This window comes from Typopeltis vanoorti, chromosome 10 (assembly GCF_054136105.1).
Source record: "Typopeltis vanoorti isolate ZY-2024b chromosome 10, IOZ_Tvanoo_1.0, whole genome shotgun sequence".
In the NCBI taxonomy this organism is placed as follows: domain Eukaryota; kingdom Metazoa; phylum Arthropoda; class Arachnida; order Uropygi; family Thelyphonidae; genus Typopeltis; species Typopeltis vanoorti.
Genome location: NC_143558.1, coordinates 137,987,507 through 138,012,532, shown reverse-complemented (window position 1 = coordinate 138,012,532; position 25,026 = coordinate 137,987,507). Strand labels below are relative to the sequence as shown.

The following is a 25,026-nucleotide window of genomic DNA, read 5'->3' as shown; positions in this document are numbered from 1 at the left end:
CGCCTGAAAATATCTTCAGGACTAAATATAGTGTTGTACTATCTTATCCAGTAAGTAGTGCAACACCAAGGCAACTCGTGGCAAAGGTGGAGCAAGCTACCAGGCACTTCTAAATTTTCAATATCAGCTGCCCACCATTCACCATGTAAAAAATCTTATTCTTCATTCCCTCTTAACCACATATTTACAAACTTATAGAAATAGCATCCTGATCTCCTTCTACCACCCTCTACATACATTTCTTTCTGCAATTAATCCTGAAAAATCCTTTCACCAACCTAAACATTTCTATCATAAAATTGAAGAATTGAAGCCTTTGGCTCTTCATATATTGAGTGACTTATTTTTTTTCCTATTCACTAAGCTCTGCAATTTACATTTCCTCTCTCTCTCTCTCTCCCCATAACAGTCACTCAAGTCCTGAAACTGCCATTAGTCATTTGTTTCTAGGTCATTACCAGACTTCCCTCGACACAACAGCAGCAATGCAACCAAATTTATACCCACAGTACATGTAGAGTTCTGATCAAATGCTTGTACAATAGTACCAACATCTCCTTTCTGTATTTTTCATAGAAGTAATACAATATCGTATAGGAAATTTTAGGGGAAGGACTGCTAGGTGGCTGTGATGTGCTTCTTTAGAAATATGCAGAATGATATTAGGTGTTTAGTGGAAACAAATGAAACTGTGCAAAAGAGCAGAATGAAAGAAAAAAGGGCAAAAGCGGGGACGAGAGATTCGAGAATAGCAGTATATGGAAATTGCATTGCTACAGGATTGGTTAATGAGAGAGTCCATAAGGTCTGCTATCCCAGAGGAAGAATCAGCAAGATAATTCATGCTTTGGACGTGGGGAGAAAATGAGCAAGAAAATTAGCAGTAGTCGTGGGGACAAATGATTTAAGTGAACATAAGCAGAATGTAAGGGCAGATATCAAGAGTATTGAGGAGAGTGAAAGATAACAGTATAGTGGGAAAGGTTGTCAGTGGGTTTCCAAGGTATAACAATGACGAGTTCAGATGGAGAACCAGAATCATGAATGATATGTAGGCAAAGCTGAGGAGAAGGGAGTGAAGTTTGTGGATGTATGCATGTAATTAAGAGAAGAATGGAATTATACAGACATGACAGATTGCATTTCAATGGCTTTGAAATGAGTGAACTGGAGAAACTGTTTCTATATGGAAGTGTAGTGTGTGATGCAGGCAAGAGATCACGAGTAAGAGGTGGAGTGAAAGATCAGGAGAGTGATATGGAAGAGACTGAAGTGCTTGGCTAAGAAAACAGTAGTAGTATAAGAGATGAAGAGAGAACAGAAATGCAATGAAAACAGGGAAATGAGCAGAGTGGCAGTGGTCAGGGAGAAATGGCATAGGAGTAGTGGATGTTGGAAGCAGTAGTGAATGTATGTATGGGGATGATAGCATAGAAATGAAACAGTTTGGGATGCAAGTGAGGTAGTTCAGATTAAGCAGTATCTTTTGATTTTGCAAAGCCTTTCAATGGATTGCCACACCACAAGTTGGTCACACTATACTGAAGCAGATGGGATGGGATTGGATGACAGACTAGTGAGTTGGATAGGTGAATGGCTATCAGATATCAGATGGTTATCAGCAAGTTGTGTAACGGGGGGGCACTATCTCGAAAGAGGAAAGTCAGTTCTAAAACCATTGTATTTAATTTGGATATTAATGATACTGGGATATATTTAACTGGTGCTATACAACTGTTTGCAGATGACAGAAAACTGGGGAGAGTGATGAGGAATCAAGCAGATAGTGGAATCAAGCAGATACAGGAGGACTTGAATATAATTGTATGAGTGGGCAACAGTATAGAACTGTCAATTCAATATTGCACAGTGTAAGGTTGTTCTGAAATTTGGTAGGCAACAACAAGATGCAAAGTATACACTTGGCATGGAAATTTTGAAAGAAGTTGAGCAGATAAGAGATCTTGGATTGATGGTGTACAGGGATCCGAAGTTCAACAGTCACACTGCACAAGTTGTGAAGACATCACATCAGATTATAGCAATGATGGAGGACCTTAATTTGTAGAAATAAACAGATTCTGGTCCCCATATAGAAGGCCTTGAACAAACTTTATATAGATTATTGCATACAGATTTGGACCTGTGATTTTCATGGTGATGAGGATATGTTGGAAAGGGTCCAGAGAAGACTGACTAAGGTCATAACTAGTCATAGGGATTAGGGATATGAGGACAGATTGACGGAATGAAGTTTGCAAAGCCTTGTGAATAGGAGGAAGAGAGGGGATATGATTGAGACATTTAAGTTGGTCAATGATTATAACCAGGTTAATGTGGAAAAATTTTTTTGTAGAATGGGGAAGGAGATAGAACAAGGGGACATACCTCGAAGTTGTATAAGGAGGGTGTGAACAGGGACATAAGGAGTAGGTTTGCATGGAGAGTGGTTGGTCAGTGGAATGAATTATCTGACATTGTGGTGAATGTAGACAGATTGAAATGAGTTTAAAGCATGGTTTGTTGGGCTTTGTGTGTAAGTGTTTGTTTCCTGCGATGAGTCTTTTGACTCCATGGAGGTCTGGTGTTAATATTAATAATAAATGAATATAACCAACTAGAGACTCTAAAATAACATCCAAATTCGCTTTTCCAAACAGTCAACTCTTTATAGGATAACAAAGTAATAAGAACAGATAAATCGTTTGGAACAAGCCAATCAAGCTGCATTTTATTATTATTACGGGTGATTCCAGGGAGTCCTTAGACTCACTGAGGGAGGTCCTAAACATCATGTCCACACAACTATACGACATTCTCACAGTATCCATGATACCTTGCCTTGAACTCACTCACCATCATAGCACCTACAACAGACTCTGGCAGCTTACTCCACTCATTTATCACTCCAAAAGTAAAGAATCCAGCTCTAACACCCTTGCTAACCACACTCTTGCCCAGCTTCCATAGGTGTCCCCTAGTTTTCCCATCACCAGCCCTGATCTCAAAAATATCCTCTGAATTAATCCTATAAAAACTCTTCAGCAATTTGAATGTCTCAATCATATTTCCCCTTTTCCACCTATCAACTAATTTCTGCAACCCACAAATCTTCAACCTGTTCTCATGAGGTTCATTCCATAGACCTGCTATCATCTTGGTCACTCATCTCCGGATCCTCTCCACCTCCTCCCCATCAAGAAGAAACCTAGGTCAGCATTTCCCAAACTGTGGGCCGCGGCCCCCTTGGGGGCCGTAGGTTTTGTTGAGGGGGGCCGTGAAATAATGAAAACAAATTTAAAATGTTTTAAGACTAAGTAGATTTTTTTTATTTTAAAAGATACGTATTTAACTTTTATTATTTATTATTTCTTTTTTGTTATTTTTTATATTTTAATGGAAAAATTCACACATTGGTGTTGGTTCACAAACTTTGCTTCCTGCGTATTTCGGCGCTTAATGAATATTAGTAAATATTGCTTATTTATATGTTTCATTTCAAAGCAGTGGTTAATTGTATTTACTTCAAATACTCTCCGGGGAAGCTCCAAATCTTCCTGTCCCTTTCATCACGCGTTCGTAATCAGGGACTGTTGATATTGACTTTATATACATATCAAAACTCGTTTTATATTATCACTGTCATCCGAACTAGTTTTCTGTTACCAAAAGTTTCGCATATACTTCACACATGAAAAAATGCTTAAATAAGTTCATGTGGGGAGATAGTAACTCGCTTGTAGTGGTAAACAACACGCCCTCCCTAATAGCCACTATACTGCAGAGGCAATGAAAACAAGTACTTTTATTATAACAGTGAATAAGGTATGAGGAGTCTGTGTAATATATTTCTCAACAAATAGTGCAATTAGAGACAACTGGGATAAAAAACACACTAATTAATGAATCACATGTCCCCTCATACAGAAACTATGCTGTATAGACTGAAACAAAATCATATGTTGCATGGGCAAACACAGTATCTAACTAAAAACTATTGTTATTAATTAGATGTGTGTGAGTTCGATTTCCCAAGGCAGCAATAAAATTCAACCGAACGTGTTAAAATTCGTAAACGTGTTAAAACTAAGTAATATATATACACATAATGAATGTTATGGCAGTTTCACATATGGAATTTGGTTGAAGAGAGAGTTAGCATTTCAACTCAATTGCCAGCTATGCTTTTATCTTTCGGTTGCACGATCTTTTGTTAATACCGCACCAATCATATGCACGTTTTAATAACCTGCCTTTGCTGTCTGTTTCGCGTTAGGCTTAAATTACCTTAAAGGGAGAAAAGTCACAAAAGAGAAAAATGTTCCTGGTCCAGGGATTCCCTTATTCAGGTAATATTCACTAATTTCATGTTATCAGTCTGTGGTGTGCCAGTATCGGTAAGTGGTGACATTATTCGATATATTCTACGTTAACCCTGAGATGAATAAGTGGCTGATTAAAAAAAAAAATTCCCGCGAACAATCAGAAGAAGCAGAAATAGACTCAAAAGAAAAAGGACAGTATTTCATATTTTACCAGAACAGCCCGCATCGTCTTCAGAACCAAACGGTAAGGGGCAAAAAATGTAATATATGCATTTAATTTTTGCATATTTTTTGTTTATTGAATATTTTTTGGGGAGCCGTGAAATATTTTAATTTTTGCAAAGGGGGCCCTGACATCCAGAAGTTTGGGAAGCACTGACCTAGGTGACCAAATCTGGGCACAGTAGTCGAGATGAGGTCTTATCAAGTCTCGGTACAGAGGTACAATAACTTGCTTGTCTCTGCTCGTCAAAGTATTTTTCAACAACCAAGTGAGTTGATGAGCTGATTTAGCTACTTTTGAAATGTGCCCCCTAAACTTCATCTCCTAAATCCACCAACTCCCAAGTCCATGGCCAGCCTCATCAATCTCCTGGAGTACAGTTCCACCAATGTGGTATACTGCTGCTAATCTTTTCATCCCAAAACGCATAACCTTACATTTTGTCATATTAAATTGACATCCATTCTCCTTAGCCCAGAACTACAATCTATCCAAGTCGTCCTGCAAGATTTTGACATCTTCTGCATTCACTATTGCCCTACCCAACTTTGCATCATCAGCAAACAGATGAACTGTTCTTCTCAGATGCTTCTCTATATCGTTAATGAACAAATTAAACAGCAGTGGTCCAAGAATAGAATCCTGCGGCACACTACTAGTCACAGGCCATCTTTTGGACTCTACTCCTGAATAAACTACTCTCTGATATCTCTCCATCAACTGCGCACCTATCCATCTCACCAATCCTATATCCATTCCCATATGTTGTAGTTTATGGATTAGAATTCCATGTGGTATCCTGTCAAATGCCTTAGCCAGGTCCAGCAGTATCACTGTAAACCCATTACCCTTATCCAGTTCAGCCGTCACTGTGTTATAAAACTTAGCAACTTACTGAGGCACGATCTACCCTTCACAAAGCCATGCTGCCCCCCCGTACAGTATCTCATTTTCATCAAGCCATTCCTGTATTTTTCCCTTGACTACTTTCTCCAAGACCTTCACAACGACTCATGATATGCTGATCAGTCGGTAATTTGCAACAGTATTCTTGGATCCTCCTTTAAGCAGTGGAACTATTTTCCCCTCTTTCCACACCTTTGGGACTAAACCAGACCCGAGACTCAGATTAAACAACACAGTCAAGGCAACTGATAATTCTTTAGCCACTTCACGTAAGACCTGTGCCGGTATATCATCCAACCCACAGATGTATTCACATTAAGGTTCTGTAATAGACTATTCACCTACACTTCATTCATCACAATTCCCGTATAAACTAATAGTTCCTTCATTTTTTCAATGTCACCACCTGGATGATATACTCTTGCAAAGTGCTCACTCAGTAATTCCACTATACCGACTGATTCAGTGACCTCCTTACCATCGTCATTCCTTAAAATCATTTTGCCGTGTACAGTTTTTTTTTTTTTTGCTTGCAGAATATTAAAAGAACTGTTTGGGATTTTCTTTAGCTTGCATAGCTAATTTCCTTTCATAATCCGCTTTTGCTTTTTTTTATCACACTCGTTACCCTTCTGGTCTGAGCTTTATACCATTCGTGTGCCTGCAAGTCATCTTTTTCTTTAAATTCCCTCCACAGTTGTTTCTTTTTTTGCAGCTCAAGTTTAATGGTGTTATTCATCCATTTAACCAAAACTTGTTTTACTGTACGGACCCTAGGTATACAATCAGCCATAACCTGTAAATTCTCCTTGACCACTTCCCATGATCTATCGACATCTAGCCCTTGCAGTTTTACATGCTATTGCACTGATCCAAGCAATCTCCTAAGCTTGTCATACTTGCCAGCACGGTAATTCCACATTTACCCTGTCTTAATCGAAAATTCCACACCTTTAGCCACCTCCCAGGTGACCTTATGATCACTCTCACCAACAGGCGGCAACATGGTCATATTCATTACAGTCAAATTCTGAGATGCTATTACCAGGTTAAGCACTCTCACACCCCTAGTATTTTCAATTACATGCTGTCTCAGATAGTTATGCCTTAATAATTGAATAAAATCCATTTCCTTCCTCGCATGTGTCCTCTCCTCCTTCCAAACAATGTTACCATAGTTGAAATCCCCCATAATAATTACCCTCCTTCCACTCATTTCATCAATTTGTTTATGCATACTATCTTCACCATCTATTCCATCACCTGGTCTATAGCAGCACCCAACTGTATATTTTGTTCTGCCAGTCTCAATCTCACACCAAATAGCTTCAAATGAGCTCTTTCACTATCCTATGATACAACTTCTATTCACTTTGGCTGCAGTTCCTCAGCTATCATCAATAACACTCCTCCCCCCATTTTATTCTCTCTCTCTCTCTCTCTGTCCCTCCTAAACACACTATAACCTACACATTCTATCCCACTAACTATATTATCTTCTGTCAGCCATGTTTCACTAATGCCAATAACCTGTGGCCAGGAAGAGACAATCAAGGCCAAAAATTCTTCCTTCTTGTTCCTAATACTCCTGGCATTAGTATACATGAAAGGCAGAGGTCCCTTTGTCCCACCCCTATCTTGATGCATTATTCTAACTATTGATTTCTTGTCCTAAGTACTGTCTCGGGTGCATTATATACATTCTTACACTCAACTGTCTCACTGATGTCCACATATCCTCCCCCCCTTGGTAGCTCTAGTTTCCCTGGTTCTGCACATCCACTTTCACTTCATTCAACAACACTTTTTCCAGTCTCCGCACACCAAATTCATTCAAATGCAGGCCATCCATCTTGTATAAATCCTTTCGCCCATCAAACTCATTCCACGCGTCCACGAATTCCACACCACACCATCTGCATAACCTGTGCATAAAGTCATTTGCGATTATGGCCCTACTTCTAAACTCCTCTCTGTCGTACCGCAGCAACAGACTCACAATCCTAACTCTGCCACTCTTTTCTTTCGCTACCTTTAACAATACTTTCAATTCATTCATACCTGCCACAACTATCAATTCTTTCACCCTCTGTTTTTGCACTCTAATACTCTCACTTACATCCTTAAATTTCGCACCTGGTAAGAACGATTTAGTTAAACTCCCATCTATCACTCCTCTTAATAACGAGTCACCATACAACACTCTTTCCTTCATTTCAGAAACTCTCCCACTCTTCCGCTTATTTTTCCTTTCAAACACTTGTTTATTTCCATTAGTCAGGGCACTCTGGAAAGAGTTTTGCAGGTGCTCTATCTGTCGCTGCGCACTTTGTATCACTGCGCGCAACCTAGCGATCTCACTCCCTACAAATAATTCCTCATTTTTTTCATCATTTAAACCATTTTCTCTCTCTGTTTAGTTGCTTTCACTCTCTCTTTGATCACCATTCTCATTGCCATCTTGTACAACATCGCAATTCCCTATCAAGCCACTATTTTCACTCATATTCTGGCTTTCTTCAACCATAACTATCTCAAGACCTGACACATACTACTTCAATTCCTCACTTTGCTTACACTTTCTGCACATTCTTCCACCACTATCACTTTCCATCCAAACTCCAGCTTCCTTCGGGAATGCATACATCCCACACACATCACATTGGACAAACTCCCTCACATTACAGATTTTTATACTGATTAAACTATGATTATGAATATTAATTATTCATATTCAGGGTCTGGGTTAGTCCCGAGAGGATGAAAAGAGGGGAAAATAGTTCCACTGCAAAAAAGTTGGATCCAAGACTGCTGTTGTAAATTACCGACCGATTAGCATATCAGGAATCGTTGTCAAGAAATATTAGTCAAGAAAAGAATACAGGATTGGATAAATGAAAATGGAATATTGTATGGGGGACAACATGGTTTTGTGAAGGGTAGATCATGCCTCAGTAACTTGCTCACGTTTTATAACACAGTGATGGCAGAACTGGATAAGGGTAATGGGTTTACAGTGATTCTATTGGACCTTGCCAAGGCCTTTGACAGGATACCACATGGAACCCTAATCAGTAAACTGGAGCAGATGGGGATGGATACAGTGTTGGTGAGATGGATAGGAGGGTGGTTGATGGAGAGATACCAGAGAGTGGTTTATTCAGGAGTTGAGTCTGAAAGACGAATTTTAGATTTCTGAAAGAAATCTAAAAGATGGCTTGTGACTAGTGGTGTGCTGCAGGGCTCTGTTCTTGGACCACTGCATTTCAATTTGTTCATCAATGATATAGGAAAGGATCTGAGAGAAAGTGTTCACTTGTTTGCTGATGATGCAAAGTTCGGTAGAGCAATTGTGAGTGCACATGATGTCAAAATTTTTCTGGATGATTTGGAGGACTGGGCTAGGAAAAATGGATGTCAATTTAATGTGGCAAAGTGTAAGGTTTTACACTTTGGGGTGTAAAGAATAGCAGCAGTATATCAAATTGGTGGAACCGTACTCCAGGAGATTGATGAGGCCAGGGATTTGGGAGTGTTGGTGGATAGGGAATTGAAGTTCAGGGGGCACATTGCAAAAGTGGCTAAATCAGCTCATCAAATCACTTGGCTTCTGAAAAATACTTTAACATGCAGAGACAAATAAGTTGTTGTTCCTCTGTATCGAGCCTTGATAAGACGCCATCTGAACTACTGTGCCCAGTTATGGGCACCAGGGTTTCTTCGTGATGGGGAGGAAGTGGAGAGGATCCAGAGACGAGTGACCAAGATGATAGCAGGTCTGTGGAATGAACCTTATGAGAATAGGTTGAAGATTTGTGGGTTGCAAAAATTGGTCGATAGGTGGAAAAGGGGTGATATGATTGAGACATTCAAATTACTGACGGGTTTCTATAAGATTAATCCAGAAGATATTTTTGAAAATAGGACTGGTGGTGGGAGTACTAGGGGCCATGCATGGAAGCTGGGCATGAATGTGGTTGACAAGGGTGTTAAAGCTAGGTTGGAGAGTGGTGAATGAGTGGAATAAGCTGCCAGAGTCTGTTGTGGGTACTACGACCGTGAATGAGTTCAAGGCAAGGTATGATAGATACTGTGTGAATGTCAAATAGTTGTTCTTGACATGATGTTAGGGCCTCCCTCGATGAGTCTGTCGACTCCTTGGAGTTGCCCGGAATAATAATAATAATAATGTATTGTAACTCATTGCTCATAACCTCGACAATGCAGAAATAGTAAAATATGGACTTAACACAGGATGGTCTAATATGAATAAATTAAAAATAAAATTAAAATAAATTACGGAAAAAACAGCATTTCGAAATAACAGCATTAAGAAAAACTAGACTCACTGGTCAGAACACACACATACACACACAAATAAATAAAAATAAAAAAGCATGTCAAACACAAAGAAAAACCACAGAGAAGATATCACCAATATAATTCTTAAACACCAATTAAGGTAGTTTGGGCACCTACAGAGAATGTACTCTCACAAATTATTGAACATATTGTTGAATGGCATCATTGGAGGAAGACTATCAAGAGACAGCCCAAAAAGAACTTGGCTACAGTCTTTGAAGGAAAGCTCACAATCACTAAGTTTCAGAAAGATAGCATTAACGGCCAGATGGTAAAGATATGCTCATAGAGGGAAATGAACCAATCATCTGATGGGAAAAAGAATATTCCACTTGTTTCATTGTAAACTGCTGAATAAGATCAACTCTGCCTCTCAAAAAGGACCACATATCTACTAATCTTTATATCAACAGATCTGTGTCCTGTAACAAAAGAACGCTGATCATTTCCACTTCATGAAAATGGAAAGAATATACAGGAGACCAGAACTCACAGATATCAACTAAACTCTGTATTAACTTAAGAGCGGAAACTACATCTCAAATTTAGTAGTTCCAGCTCTTATCAATGTAAGGTTCTTGATTAAATAAATAAACTCAAAAATATTTTATAGATTAACAGACTGAGATTAAGAAAAAAGAAACTGGCAAAATCCTGAGTTGGCACAAGAAGGAGAAAGTTCCATCATTTAATGGAGGCTTGAAGACAGGGGTTGCAAATTATTATTAACATCTGATAATAATGATTTCTTATTCGGCTAAGAAATAATGGGGTATTCAATATCCACTTAATTTTGAATATTTTTCTTCGCCGAAGTGAAGCCTGTTGGCTCTTATTTCAGTAATTACGTTAAGATTGTGTAACTTAATATTATAAGAGTAAGAAAGGTAATGTCACTACCCAGACTGGTTTCGACCTTCTTTGAGGTCTTGTCAGTGAGTAGGGAGACCTAGATGTAATACTAAAGATTCAGTAGTCAGAGCTTATTTCTTTATTGTACGATTCGCCAAAAGGTGCACAAATATAATTACTAAAATAAGAGCCAACAGGCTTCACTTTGACGAAGTAAAATATTCAAAATTAAGTGGATACTGAATACCACATTATTTCTTAGCTGAATAAGAAACTCAATGTTGGCTCTTATTTCAGTAATTATATTTGTGCACCTTTCGGCAAATCATACAGTAAAGAAATAAGTCTGAATACTGAATCTTTAGCATTACATCTAGGTCTACCTACTCACTGATGAGACCTCAAACAAGTCCGAAACCAATCTGGGTAATTACCTTCTCTCCTAATGTAGAACAATAATACATCTCCTAGGAGCTGTGTTTTATATTATGGGAAAAATACTACAGACAGCAATTGGAACTTACTCCACCTTTACTACAAGTTGCCCGGCATTGCACTACCAAATGTTGGCTTATGCTTGGTCTAAGATTAGAATATTTTACTTCGCTGAAGTGAAGCCTGTTGGCTCTTATTTCAGTAATTACGATAAGATTGTGTAAGTTAATATTATAAGAGTAAGAAAGGTAATGTATGAGGAAATACTGTGGCATAGTTAATATTGAGTTAGGTTCACTCAAGGTGTGCTTTACATTCAAATTGTATAAGAATGACTAGTAGGACGTATTAAATTGTTTTTAGGTTTTTTTTAAAGTAGAAATGTAGGAGAACTAAACCTAATTTAGAAACATTTGTAACTAAAATTGTGATCCGATTCTATAAATGTGCCAACCAATGTGGATCGATGTAATAAGAATTGTTAATTTAATTAAATGATTTGTGAACAATACAGTGGATTGATTTTGTAAATGCACTATCACCAAAAATATTTTAACCTGCATAAGATTAAGTAATGAAAAGTTGAGTATCAATCTTAGATTAAATGATTAAGTTCACTCCATGACTGAATTAAAGTAAAGATTAACTTTAGCAGGGAATAATAATATCTGCTTTGTCTTCAGTTTAGAATCTTATAGCCTTGCACTCAATACATAGTCTAACAGGCACAGTCCAAAAAACAAATAAATTTGTTAGACTGAACAAAAATAGGGTATAGTAGAATATAGCAAAAATGGTTGCAGCTGACATCTCACAACATTTTGGAACACTTAAAGAAAATAATTGAAGATCAAGCAAGATCATTATAGAACATCGTGCAGTGTAGGTGAGAGGAATTTTAACAGACGTACAATGGAGATACTGGAATAATGAAGCAGATGGTGAAAGATTAGTGGATTGGGCTGGCATTAATAATATATTTTTGATTCCAAATATGTGTTTATTTTAAATCAAGTTGGGGTATAGAAACAACCCCAAACTATGTTTATCTACAAGATATACTTCTGGAAACACACTGCTTATTATTACATGACAAGTACTTCAGCACTTCTTGCACTCTTAACATCAACCTGTTCTACTCGAATGTTGGCACCCAAATATAAGTAATTCGTTCCTCACCACTGCCTTATTTCAATTTTACCAAGCCTAACTGGGAAGAATTTTCTATTGACTTAGATAAAAATATTAGATGGATACTGCCTCAATTCAGAAACTATGAGATATTTGTGAATATGATTACAGCCACAGTAAAATAAATAAATAAAACATGACCCACAAGGATTTTGTATAGAATATATACTGGGATGGAATGAAAAATGCAAAAAACAGTATAATGATTACTAGGAGAGTGAACTAACAGACATGGCTGAAACTGCTTCATGAACTAGATAATACTAGAAAAAGTAGGTGAAACAAGACATTCGTATATTTGAACTTTAGAGACTCTAAGCAGAAGGCATGGAGTCTTCACAAAAAACTGAACGGTGCTTCATGTTATGTTTAACATGAAGCTGAAGTCAATCCAAACCAAATATCTCATCATCTAATTAAAATGTCTTGAGCTAAGTCAGATTATTATTATTATTATTATTATTATTATTATCATCAGATCATTATTAACAAGAATTTTTAGTCTATTGTGGTAAAAAAATGATAAAGTGGCTAGCCTATTTTTCAAGAATTTTCTAAAGATATTTTAAACATGGGTAGATTACCAGTGAAGTTTAAATGAATGAAAATCATAGCCATTTGGAAACCAGGGCAGACTACTGAGTGACCGGATAGCTATAAGCCAATATCGCTTCTTGGTATTTGCTAAAATTCATTTCAGACAAACTATGGAGACTACAACCATGTTAGAAATAATTACTTTAATTTCCTGACATTTCAATCTTCATATTAAGATCATCATGTGAGGTATACACACACACACACACGTCTATATACAGGGTGTTCGGGATAAATTTGACAGTTTCGTAAGGAAAAAGAAAATCTTCTTTGTATCTATTAAATTTAATGAATTGACAAAAAAACATTACAGGCAGAGTTAATTACAATACTATCAACAAGATTTACTCAAAATAACCACCATTAGCATCGATCACAGCTTCAATTCTGCTTCGGAACCTCGAACAAGCTGATGCTACAGTCTCCCTGGGAAGGGCCGCAAAAACTGTTTTAATTTTATCCATTAACTGGGCTTTTGTATTACTGGAAGTGCGATTGGTGTCTTTTTCAACTGCGCCCCATACAAAATAATCCATGGGGTTAAGGTCTGGGGAGTTTGGAGGCCAAACATTTGGACTGGTGAAGTCGTAGAAATTTTCAGACAACCATTTTTGACTTTTCCCAGAGGTGTGGCAAGGGGCCGAATCCTGCTGCCATACATACGGCCTACCATTGGCTACCCTTGTTATCCAGGGCTTGACTACAGTTAGCAACTCCACGAACAAAGCCCGAATTCCAATGCCAGGGTTCTTCAACACCTGTTCCTGCAGATTTGCGAGGAATTCTGCTGTACGAACGCAATCAGATCGTCTGCTAGGGATCTTTCTTCTTGCTACATCCTCGTAGTCACCATTGCAAGTCTCTAGTTCATGCCTGATTGTTTTTACTGTATTCAGGGAGCATTGGGCAGCAGTCGTAATATCCTTATTTTGATGGCGGGCACGAATCATCATGATACAAGTTATTCTCTTCCATGATTCAGGTGGGTTCCAGCTATCCATCCTTTCTGACATCTTGTATATGAATGAAGAAGGGTCCAAACTTTTAAATGAAGAGAAGTGTGTGTTAATACATGTAACTTACGGAAAAATATAATTAATTATAAATATGTCAAATTTATCCCGAACACCCTGTATATATATATATATATGTATATATATATATATATATATATAAGCTATATTACATTTCAAACAGTATGCCGATGATCTGATCAATGATTATTCTACTGGCCTGACCTTTAGTGGAAAAAAAAAATTAAAATTAAATAAAATAACTACATCAAAGCTATATTCTATTTATAACATCAGAGGACAATTTCATATAGATAGTTTTATTACAGCAAAAGTCATAATTTAACATGAGAATTGTAATATTAGGGCTAAGATCCTGGATTATGTATAATATTATTCATAATTAAATTTTAGACAGAAAAGTTATGTGGGAGAATTTGTACCTTCCATATTCTTGGGATTTTTAGACCATCATTATTGTTCAAGATTAGGGTGGTTTTTCATAGGATTTCACAGGTCTCCTTAAATTTATGTTCATACAACGTTTTGGTGTGATGTAAACAACAGGTGGCGTTCCAATTCCAAAAGGCACCTGTTGTTTACATTACCAAAATGTGGTATGAACAGCAGGTGCCTTTTCAATTCCAAAAAGCATGTATTGTTTACATCACATGTGACACCTCCAAGGAGTCCAAAGACTCATCAAAGAAGGGCACCTGCTCTATAACTCTCCATCTCCACCACTTAATCTGCCAACTACAGCAAACCTCCACTACAATCCTCATCTACACCAATGCTATTTAATGTCTACAACCACCACTAGTATTTTTTTTCTGTAAATTGTGTGCTCTCAAGGGAGGGCATTGCTCTATAACTCTCCATCACCACACTTAATCCACCAACTACAGCAAACTGTATTTGTCTGTCTTCTTCTTCTGCAGCTTCTCCCACTTAAGTGGGGTCACTGTTTGTAATGAGTCTCTTCTACACCTTCCTGTCTTGGGCTGTCACCACATCCAAGTTCTTCATCTTCAAGTCCTCTTCTACCAGCTCCCTCCATCTCTTCTTTGGCCGCCCATGCTTCCGTCTTCCTTGCACATCCATCTGCATGACCCTTCTTCCCACATATTCATCCTCCCTCCTTATCACATGACCAAACCATCTCAACCTTGCCTCCTGTATTTTCGCTCCTAAGTTCGTAACTTTCACTGTTCCCCTGACCTAGTCATTTCTCAGACGATCCTTTCTGGTTACACCGCACATCCACCTAAGCATTCTCATCTCTGCTACTTCCATCCTGCTGATATTATTTTTCATCAGGGCCACAGTTTCTATAGCATATGTCATTGCTGGCCTCACTACTGTCCTATAAATTTTTCCTTTCAGATTGATCGGCACCCTCTTATCACATAACACTCCAGCCATCTCCCTCCAGTTCCTCCAACCTGCTTGTATCCTGCATCCCACTTCCTTCTCAGCTCCTCCATCTTCTTCCACTGTTGAACCTAAGTATCTAAAGTCTCTCACCTTCCTGATGACATTTCCTTCCAGCTCCAGATCTGTTTCCTGGCCGCCGCCCACTGCGCAACACATATACTCTGTCTTACTTCTGCTCAGTTTCATACCTCTCTCTTCCAGTACTTTTCTCCATCTTTCCAGTTTAGTTCCCGCTTCTTCTCTTGAATCCACACAGAACAAGATGTCATCTGCATACAACATTGTCCAAGGCGCATCTTCTCTCACCTCCTCTGTTACCATCTCCATCACAATATTAAACAGAAACGGACTTAATGCTGACCCTTGATGCAAGCCAACTGTTACTTGAAAACTTTCTGTCTGTCCCAAACAGGTCTGAACACTTGTCTTCACATTTCTGTACATTTCCCGCACCAACCTGACATATTTCTCCGGCACCTTCTTCTCCCTCAGACACCTCCAGACTTCTTGCCTTGGCACTCTATCGTATGCTTTCTCCAGATCAATAAATACCAGATGTAGCTCCCTTTGTTTCTCTCGATATTTTTCCATCATCTGCCATAACCCAAAGATAGCATCTGTTGTTGATCTACCAGGCATGAAACCAAATTGTTCCTTTGCAATCTCCACCTTCTTCCTCAATCTACCATCAAGAACTCTTTCTAGGATCTTCATTGTGTGGGACATCAACTTTATTCCTCTGTAATTTTTACAGTCTTGTGCATCCCCTTTCCCCTTGTAGATGGGGACAAGAGTACTCTCCCTCCATTCCTCATGTATATTTTCCTGTTGGCAAACTTTCATGCACAGGTCCCACAGCAGGTCAATTCCCTCTTCCCCCAGTGCCTTCCATGCCTCCACTGAAATTCTGTCGTGGCCCACCGATTTTCCATTCTTCATCCTCTTCATGGCCTCCGTCACTTCCACTCTACTGATGTTCTGCACCATCCTCTCAGAAGGCTGCCCATCTCCTCTGAGAGTCCTTGCATTTTCCTCATTCAAAAGTCCTTGAAAGTTTATTTTCCATCTGTTTCTTATGTCCACATCCTTCCATAATACTCTTCCTTCAGCATCTTTGATCTGCCTCACATAAAGCAGCAAAGGACATAAGATGTCCTTTGCTGCTTTATGTCTACATTTCGCTAGTTGGTAAATTTTTCTCTGTCCTTCCTTTGTTTCTAATGGATCATACAGATCTTGATATGCCATGGCCTTTGCCTGTGCCACAACTCTCTTGGCTTCTTGCCTTCTCTTTTTGTACACACCTCTCTGTCCTCTTCCACTCTTGACTCATCCCACTTCTGCTTTGCCTTCCTCTTAGCTGTCACTGCCACTTGTACATCATTATTCCACCACCAACCCTCCTTCTGCTCTCTAATCCTTCCAGGTGTCTCACCAATGCACAGCTCAGGATTACTTTTGAATTATGTTTCCACCAATCCTGTACACTTTCCAGTCCATCCGAAATCCTCTCTAACACCCTCTCCCTAAAACGATTCCTCACACTCTCCTCTTTTAAGCAAAACCACTTAATTGTCTTCATTCCACAGCATACAGAAGTTCTTATCTTCGATCTTATTTGAAAGTCTGCGCACAGCAGTCGGTGTTGTTGTACTACTTGATCTGTTGGAATTACTTTACAATTTGTCACAACCGTAAGATGTTTTCTTCTAGTCAAAATGTAGTCAATTTGTGAGCTGTTGTTACCACTCCTAAATGTTATCAAATGTTCTTCCCTCTTGTAGAAAAACGAGTTCACAATTGCCAGATCAAACGCTACAGCAAAGTCCACAACCCTCTCTCCTTCCTGGTTCATCATTCCCACTCCGTGGCCACCATGCACCCTTTCACAATCTTTATTCTGTCTTCCTATGTGTCCGTTCAAGTCTCCTCCGACAATCACCATCTCATTTTCTTCCAATTCCCTCATTTCTTCATCTAACACGTTCCAGAACTCATCTTTTTCCTCTGCTGTACAACCAATTTGCGGGGCATATACACATAATACGACCACCCGCTCTTCTCCAAGACCCAATTTCATTCACATGATCCTGTCATTCCTTCTACCCACGTCCAGTACTTCACCCTTCATTCTGCCACACACCACAATTCCTACACCATTTCTTCTTTATATCCATCTCCCAGTTCCTTTGCCTTCCCCCACTTCCACCTTGTCTCCTGCACACATAAAATGTCCAACTTCCTCTTCCTCATCATGTCTGCCACCTCTCTTCCCCTTCCAGTCATGCTTCCAACATTCAGTGCTCCCACTCGCAACATCCTGTCCACCTGCTGGGCTCGCTTCTTTAACCGCACCCGCCCTTGATGTGGTAGCCCTCGTCCATTTCTCGCAGCTGTAGGGCGATGTGGCTGCGCATCGCTTAAGGGGTACGCCCTAGCCCTTATATCATTTTCTCTTTGACTCATAATCATAGTTTGAGCTGGCATTGAAGTTTTCCGACCGGATGCCCTTCTTGACATCAACCCTCGCATTTATCCGGGCTTGGGACCGACACCTATTGAGGCTAGCTTGCCTCCTTCGGTGGCTGCATAAGACGAAATGACTTAGCAAGATAGGAAAGACTCACCCCTAGCCCTTGAATACTCTAATAGCATCAGGAGGAAGGAGCAAGGAGAGGAGAAAGAAGCAAAGAAAGAAGAGGAGGGACCAGTCTACAGAATAATATAACAGATATATATTACATGAAGTAAGCCATGGTCCAGCATCAGGTACCTCGGGTTTGCCATGCCCGTACTCACTAAAGTGAGCCCGTGAGGTTTTGTCTGTATGCAGAGAAAAAAAAAATCCGAGTTTCTGGGAGAAAAAACCCTGCTACCTCCATACGAGATTGGCTAACTGACCTTCAATTGAAAAACCCCATGTAAAGATTCTTCTTGAAAAAGTCTTCTACCACCAAAACAAAATACTACTCCTTCAGATAAAAAGGCAATTTGGAACTTAAGAAGAAACAAGGACATAATAGTTACTAAAGTGACAAAGGTAACTCCACAGTCATTTTGAACACCAAAGATTATATTAATAAGATCAATAGTTTACTATCTGACCGGTCCATGTATAAAATATTGAATAAAGATCCAACCATGAATAACCATAACGAAACCAATCTTCTGATTCACAATATGAATAGTTGGCCACAGGAGTTAAAAAGAAAACTAAAATCTTTGCATCCCATAACACCTCGCCTTTATGGTGCACCCAAAGTATATAAAGATGATGTTCCTCTCTGTCCTATCGTAGATGGCAGATTCTCCCCCACATATCTACTAGCCAAACATCTCGCCAACTTATTACAAGGAAAAATCAGACAATCAGAGAGTCTTACATAAGGAACTCTCAACACTTTGTGGAGAAACTTAAGGACGTTAAACTATCTAAGACAGACATAATGGCAAGTCTTGATGTTGTATCCTTGTTTACAAACGTACCAGTCGAAGAAGTCATAGACATTATAAAAGAACTCTTTCCTAATGATATCACACAACTTTTCAATCACTGTCTTAAGTCCAATTTCTTTAAAGTCAACAACATTGTATATCAACAATTAGAAAGCCTAGCCAGCCATGGGCAATCCCCTGTCACCGCCATGTGCAGACTTGTTTATGGAGAAATTAGAAAATGATATTCTAGCTAACATTACTCCAAAACCAACAGTTTAGTGGAGATATGTTAATGATGTATTTATTATCTGGAGAGAAAAAGTAGAAAGCTTACATGAGTTCTTAGGAAAAAAATCAACTCTTTTCATGACAAAAGAGTTGACTTTAGAGTTAGAAAGCAATCATCAATTACCTTTTTTGGATATACTTGTCAAAAGATTAGAGAATGAAGATATTAAACTTACTATATATAAGAAACCCACAGATACTGGATGGTATCTCCATTATTCTTCAAATCATCATCATACACAAAAATGCATCATCCATATGCTCCGAAACAGAGCCGACAACATAGTTACAGATGAAGAAGATATACGTATAGAACTTTCCTACATCTCCAAATCTCTATCTCAAAATGGGTATCCTCTAAACTTAATGAATAAAGTGCTCTATAAAAACAACCTCCAGCAACAATGTATAGCAACTCAGTACGTATCAACCATTGTCATACCCTATGTTGGTTTAAATAAAATAACTAGAATTTTAAAGCCTTATAACATCAGAGTGGTGTTTAAACTTACCGCTACCACTAGACAGTTTTTAAGATCCCCTAAAGACAGTGTACCTTTTTTCAAATATGCAGGTGTTTAGAGCATACCTTGTACGTGTGGATTATCCTACATAGGCCAAACTTCAAGAAGCTTAGAAATTAGACAGAATGAACATGTCGGAGATGTTGATCATAACAGAACAGACACGTAGGTTTGGCGCATCACTTCTCAACTTCAAACCACACTACAGATTGGGATAACAGCTCAATGCCATATATGGATGAAGATTACAGATATCGAATATTCAAAGAGGCTGCAGTTGTTCTACAAACAGGAAACAACCTTAATAGAAACCAAGGAGTAATATTGAAGGATATATGGAAAAATCTTATTAACTCATTAAGTTTAGCAGAACTACAGTATGCCAAAAACTATGTAACGCACATTTATAATAATGATTGAAGTATCTCGCTTCATTTATACTATGTCACGCGGTGCCTTCCAATTTTGTTGTCTAACCGCTGTGAACCGTTACTGTATTCCTCCGTTTTTTTTTTGCATTTATTAGTTTTTTCACCATTTAGTCTTGACAAAGCTAGTCAGTTTTGCTAGCGAAACTAGTCGACAAATTTGTACATATGTGTATTAAACCTATGGTCTTATAATCCAAATATCTGTTTTGTGTTAATTAAAGATTCTTCTTGTCATGACGAGAATCAAACCTTTTCCAATTAGACCTTTTCCAATCGAAGGGTGCAACGTATCATCATTCTTCCAATATATTATTATTCGTAATAAAATTAGCATTGCGATCTTCAGTACCCATCTACCTGATCAAACTGGTTTAGATTGTGCCAAAATTGCAAGGACCAGGTTTATGCACTCACTACACACATTGAAGTGGGATTTGAGAATTGCTTAAGAACTGCTGCCTGTTTTTATAGATATCACTGCAGTTTATGACACAGTCTGGAGAAAGGGGATAATTTACAAGCTGCTTAAAATCACAAAATGTAATAATATGACTTACTTGCTGAACAAGATTCTTTCTGATAGGATTATTCAGGTGGCGATGGACAATGACAGTAGCAAATCAAGAAGAGTAAATGAAGGCCTTCCCCAAGGATCAAAGGAACTGTTCTTGCCCCACTACTATTTAATTTGACCCTGCAATTGCAAATGCAACATACGACATGTATGTTCCATTGATTCTAAGAATACACTGAATGGGGACATGGTCATGCTGAACCAATATGTTAGGAAATAGAATAATTTTTTTAGGAAATGAAGTGTCTTCTGACACTTATACCAAGTGTCAGAAGACAGAATCCTGCTGCTTTTATTAATAATACAGATGACCAGTGGAGGCTCGTGGCTTGAAATCGTGGGGTGCTGCAACTTTCAAAATATACATACACACTGTAAGTACAATGTATACGTGTTTGGATAAAATATCAAAATTATGGTAAAAATTAAAAAAAAAATTAAACATGAAAAAATATTGTTTATTATCGATAAAATTATACCGTTTGGTATAATTCAAAATTACTTAAAAATAAAATATATTCTTCTTGTTTTTCCATGAAAAAATATTGTTTATTATCGATAAAATTATACAGTTTGTTATAATTCAAAATTACTTAAAAATAAAATCAGTTTTACAGTTTTTAGACAATACAATTAAATCCTTTAATTGTAATGTCCGAATATTTAAAGAGACAGAGTAAACATGATAAGCACTACAAACACTACTACTGGCACAAACTGCATATAAACAACAGTGGAACTGCGCAATGGACAGTGACGCATCACGCTAATAGCACGCATCTCACTATGACGTGCATATGCACGCACCCATAGCAATATGACACTGTGGTAAACACAGTGTTGCTAGCATCCTTCGCCCTCCTAAGTGCTACAAGATGGATTTTTATTATTTTTTATACAAAATAAGAGAATTGTATAGATTATTGATGATAAAATTAAATATTACAAGCAAACATAAATAAATTAATAAATATATTTATATATCGAGAAAAATTGGGGGTGCTGCAGTTCTGCAGTGCCTATGCACAAGCTAACCTCACTTTAAATATCCTTTTAAATGAGACACTTCTACCTTACAATTCCAATCCAAGTACCTTGGTATTATTTTGGATAGAATTTTATGATATAAAAAACATATTACGAAAGTGTCTGCTTAACTGAGAACAAGGAATAATATTCTCAGCAAGTTTGGTGGTACATTGTGAGGAGCATATGCATCTACTCTCTGTGCTTCCACTGGAATTAATATATTCAACAGTTGAGTACTGTTCAGCTGTATGGCTGAACAGCTAGTATAAAATGAACAGTTTTAAACCAGACAATGCAAATTGCATGCCTCTATTTTGGCTCCCCATTCGAAATCATACAGAACCACCTCGTATAAGAAGAAATAGGACTTTACTATTATAGTTGAAAAAAATACTGAGCATGCATCACTTCCTATTCACCATGATATAAATACCAGATTCAGCCAAATGAAATCAAAACATCGGCCAGATGAATATATCAAGAAACATGCTATAGTAATTACAATAAACTAGCTACAGGGCACTCAGTGTGGATGAATAGGGATCCTGCTGCATGGCAGTCTCTCCTAGATGGTCAACATCCTGTAGGATTTGGACTTTCTCATAACATCTGGGTAACCCTCACCAGATTTCGGAGTGGCCATTGTCAATGTCATTACTCACTCTACAAATGGAGAAATATGGACCTCTCCAGCATGTGACTGAGACAGAAAACCAGACTATTCATCACATCACTGAGTGCCCACTTAGAGAGTTCAGATGCAATAAAATCTTCTTATTGTTTTTCCTGAAGTAATTCAATAGCTGCATTTAGATCTGAAAATTTAATGTTTTTTTTCTCAATTTTTTTAATCTTAATGTTTTGAGTGTGTGTGTGTTCAAAATCATAAACTAAATAAATAAATCTGACAAACCATACAGTGCTCAGGCATCCCAAAAAATCAAGATCATCCACAACCAATGCATTAAACATTGATTTTAATTACTATCCTTCAATGAGGAAAGAATAATCCTTCAATGCCATGAAAATGTAGTCTAATCTTATCTCTTGCAAAAAATATTAACTTACCTATCCTTATCTTTAAGTAATACACAAATCACCAGAGAGGATCAGATCTATCTATATGGACAACATTTATCTCCAATCTCATCATCATCAAATTCCTGCCATGTACCCTCAAGGGGTGTACAGGATATGATAGTACTACATGAAAAATTTACATCATTACTAACTTCCTATCTACAATTTTCCTCCAGATCAGTCTGTTACTTGTCAAGACTCCAATATTATCAGATCTTATATTTCTGTCGTCTAAGGCACTTTGTACACTATCTTTGTCTTCCTCTGGGGTCGTTTACCTGGCAGAGAACACTTGTTTTGCCAATCTTTCCTCGCCCATTTTGTTTAAATGACCATACCACCTGAGATTAGCTCTGCTAATGCATTCCTGGATGCTGACAATGTCAAGTTCTTTCCTAATATCCTCATTTTTAATATGATATTGCCATCGATGCCATCTATTCATGCCTATAATCTTTCTCAGGACTCTCATATCTGTGGTCTCTAGTCTTTGGTCAAGTGTTTTACTTCTGACCCAGCTCTCAGATCCATAAGTTAAAACCGGTTTGAACACTGTCTTGTATACAGCTAATTTAGTGTTCCGACTAATTTCTCTCTTATTCCATATGAATTTATTCAACTGACTTCCTACTATACCAGCTTTATTGATTCTGTTTATTAATATGTTTTACTTGTTCCACAGGTTCTCCGTTCACAATGCAGTTGACATTTTCAACGATTCTACCTATTTTCATTGTCTTTATCTTTTTATTGTTGACCTTCATACCATATTTATTACAACAGTTATTCAATTTAGTCAAGGAATCTTGCAGACTCTTACTAGATTTATTGATAAGTATAACATCGTCCGCATAAAGAAAAGAACTGACATTAACATCTCCAAATTTGATATCATGTTTAATACCACTTTCCTTCATAATGTGATACATTTAGATAATGAATAACAGAGGGGATAACGTACATACTTGTCTCACACCAGATTTAACATTAAACCATCTTCCTGTACTTCCTTCAATTCTAACTGCTGACTTACAACTCCAATAAAGACTAAGTATTGCTTGATATAATGCCCCATTGACACCATATAACTGTAGCGTATTGAATAGCTTCTCTCTTGGCACCTTGTCATATCCATTTTCCAAATCGACAAAACTTAAATACAGATCTTTGTTATATTCCCATGCTTTCTCGACTATTTGTCGTAAAGTGAAGATGTGATCCTGACAGCTCTATTTGGCCTGAATCTAGCTTGTTCTTCACCAAGCTTTTCTTCCACAATTCTTCTCAACCATTTCTCAAGTATACTTGCATATATATCTTACCAGGAACACTCAGTATGGAAATACCTCCATAATTCTCACATTCAGTTTTATTTCCCTTTTTATATATTGGGAAATAAAACGGAATGTGAGAATTACACAAGAGTTTATTACAGAAGAGATCTCCAATCTCTTCTCTAATAAACACATCACTTCACATCAACAGCTTCCACAGCATTCAAAAAACTCAATACTTGGCATTCTGTTCAAGATGCTATTTTAAACACACCCAACTATTATCTCTATATAAGTCTGAAATCTTGCCATTCTTAGAATACTGCTGAAACGTTTGGGTTGGTGCACCTAAACCTTCCCTAAAATTCTTAACACTATCCAGAGGAGAGCAGTTTGGCTCATAGATGATCCCTCTTTTAGAGATTTACTTCAACCTCTATCTCAGAGATGCATCATTATGGCACTTTCTATTTTACAGATTCTCCAATGGTCATTACTCCACTGAACTACCTGGCAACCATCAATTCTCCACATTCTATTGCACTTATTAATACAAGAACCACCTACCCAGCATCACTTTTCAGTCCACTACAAACATATTCAACCTGTGTCTTCCTCTTTTATTCCATCTATCTCTGTCCTCTGGAATATCCTTCCTCATGAAGTATTCACAAACAACATCTGAAACTCTTCAAAAAATTATCACCATCCTTACCAGCACCTGACTCATGGCAATGACATATTTATAGGTCCTTCAACCTCTTATGCACAGGATCAATACACAAAAGGTTGATTCTATGTACCTCTCATCAGTACCTTGTGTGTGTATCGGGGAAAAAAAAAAACTCTTTGCAAGGTCTGATATGACTGCAGTCAGAACTATATTGAATTGGTTTTGAATTTTTGGGAAATAAGGAAATGACAGAGGATTCAGACATAGGAATCCAACATGATATCTGATCTATGAAAAGCATTCATGAACAAGCTGGCAGTTATCCAAGAGATTGTGGATTGGTGGTTGATAAGTCAAAAAGAGAGAGAGAGAAA

General features: G+C 37.9%; 1 protein-coding gene across 4 annotated transcripts in view; it reads right to left on the bottom strand.

Annotated features, from left to right (window-relative positions):
• The window catches only part of LOC150102833 (uncharacterized), a 630,466-nt gene that overhangs the window by 586,264 nt on the left and 19,176 nt on the right, over positions 1-25,026 (bottom strand). Inside the window, exon 1 of one of the 4 annotated variants that reach the window (XM_090398797.1) lies at positions 14,078-14,183. The exons of the other annotated variants lie outside the window; for them this stretch is intronic. The gene's annotated coding sequence lies outside the window, so the exon portion shown is untranslated. Of the gene's footprint in view, positions 1-14,077; positions 14,184-25,026 lie in introns of those variants that run through there. 4 annotated transcript variants of the gene reach the window in all.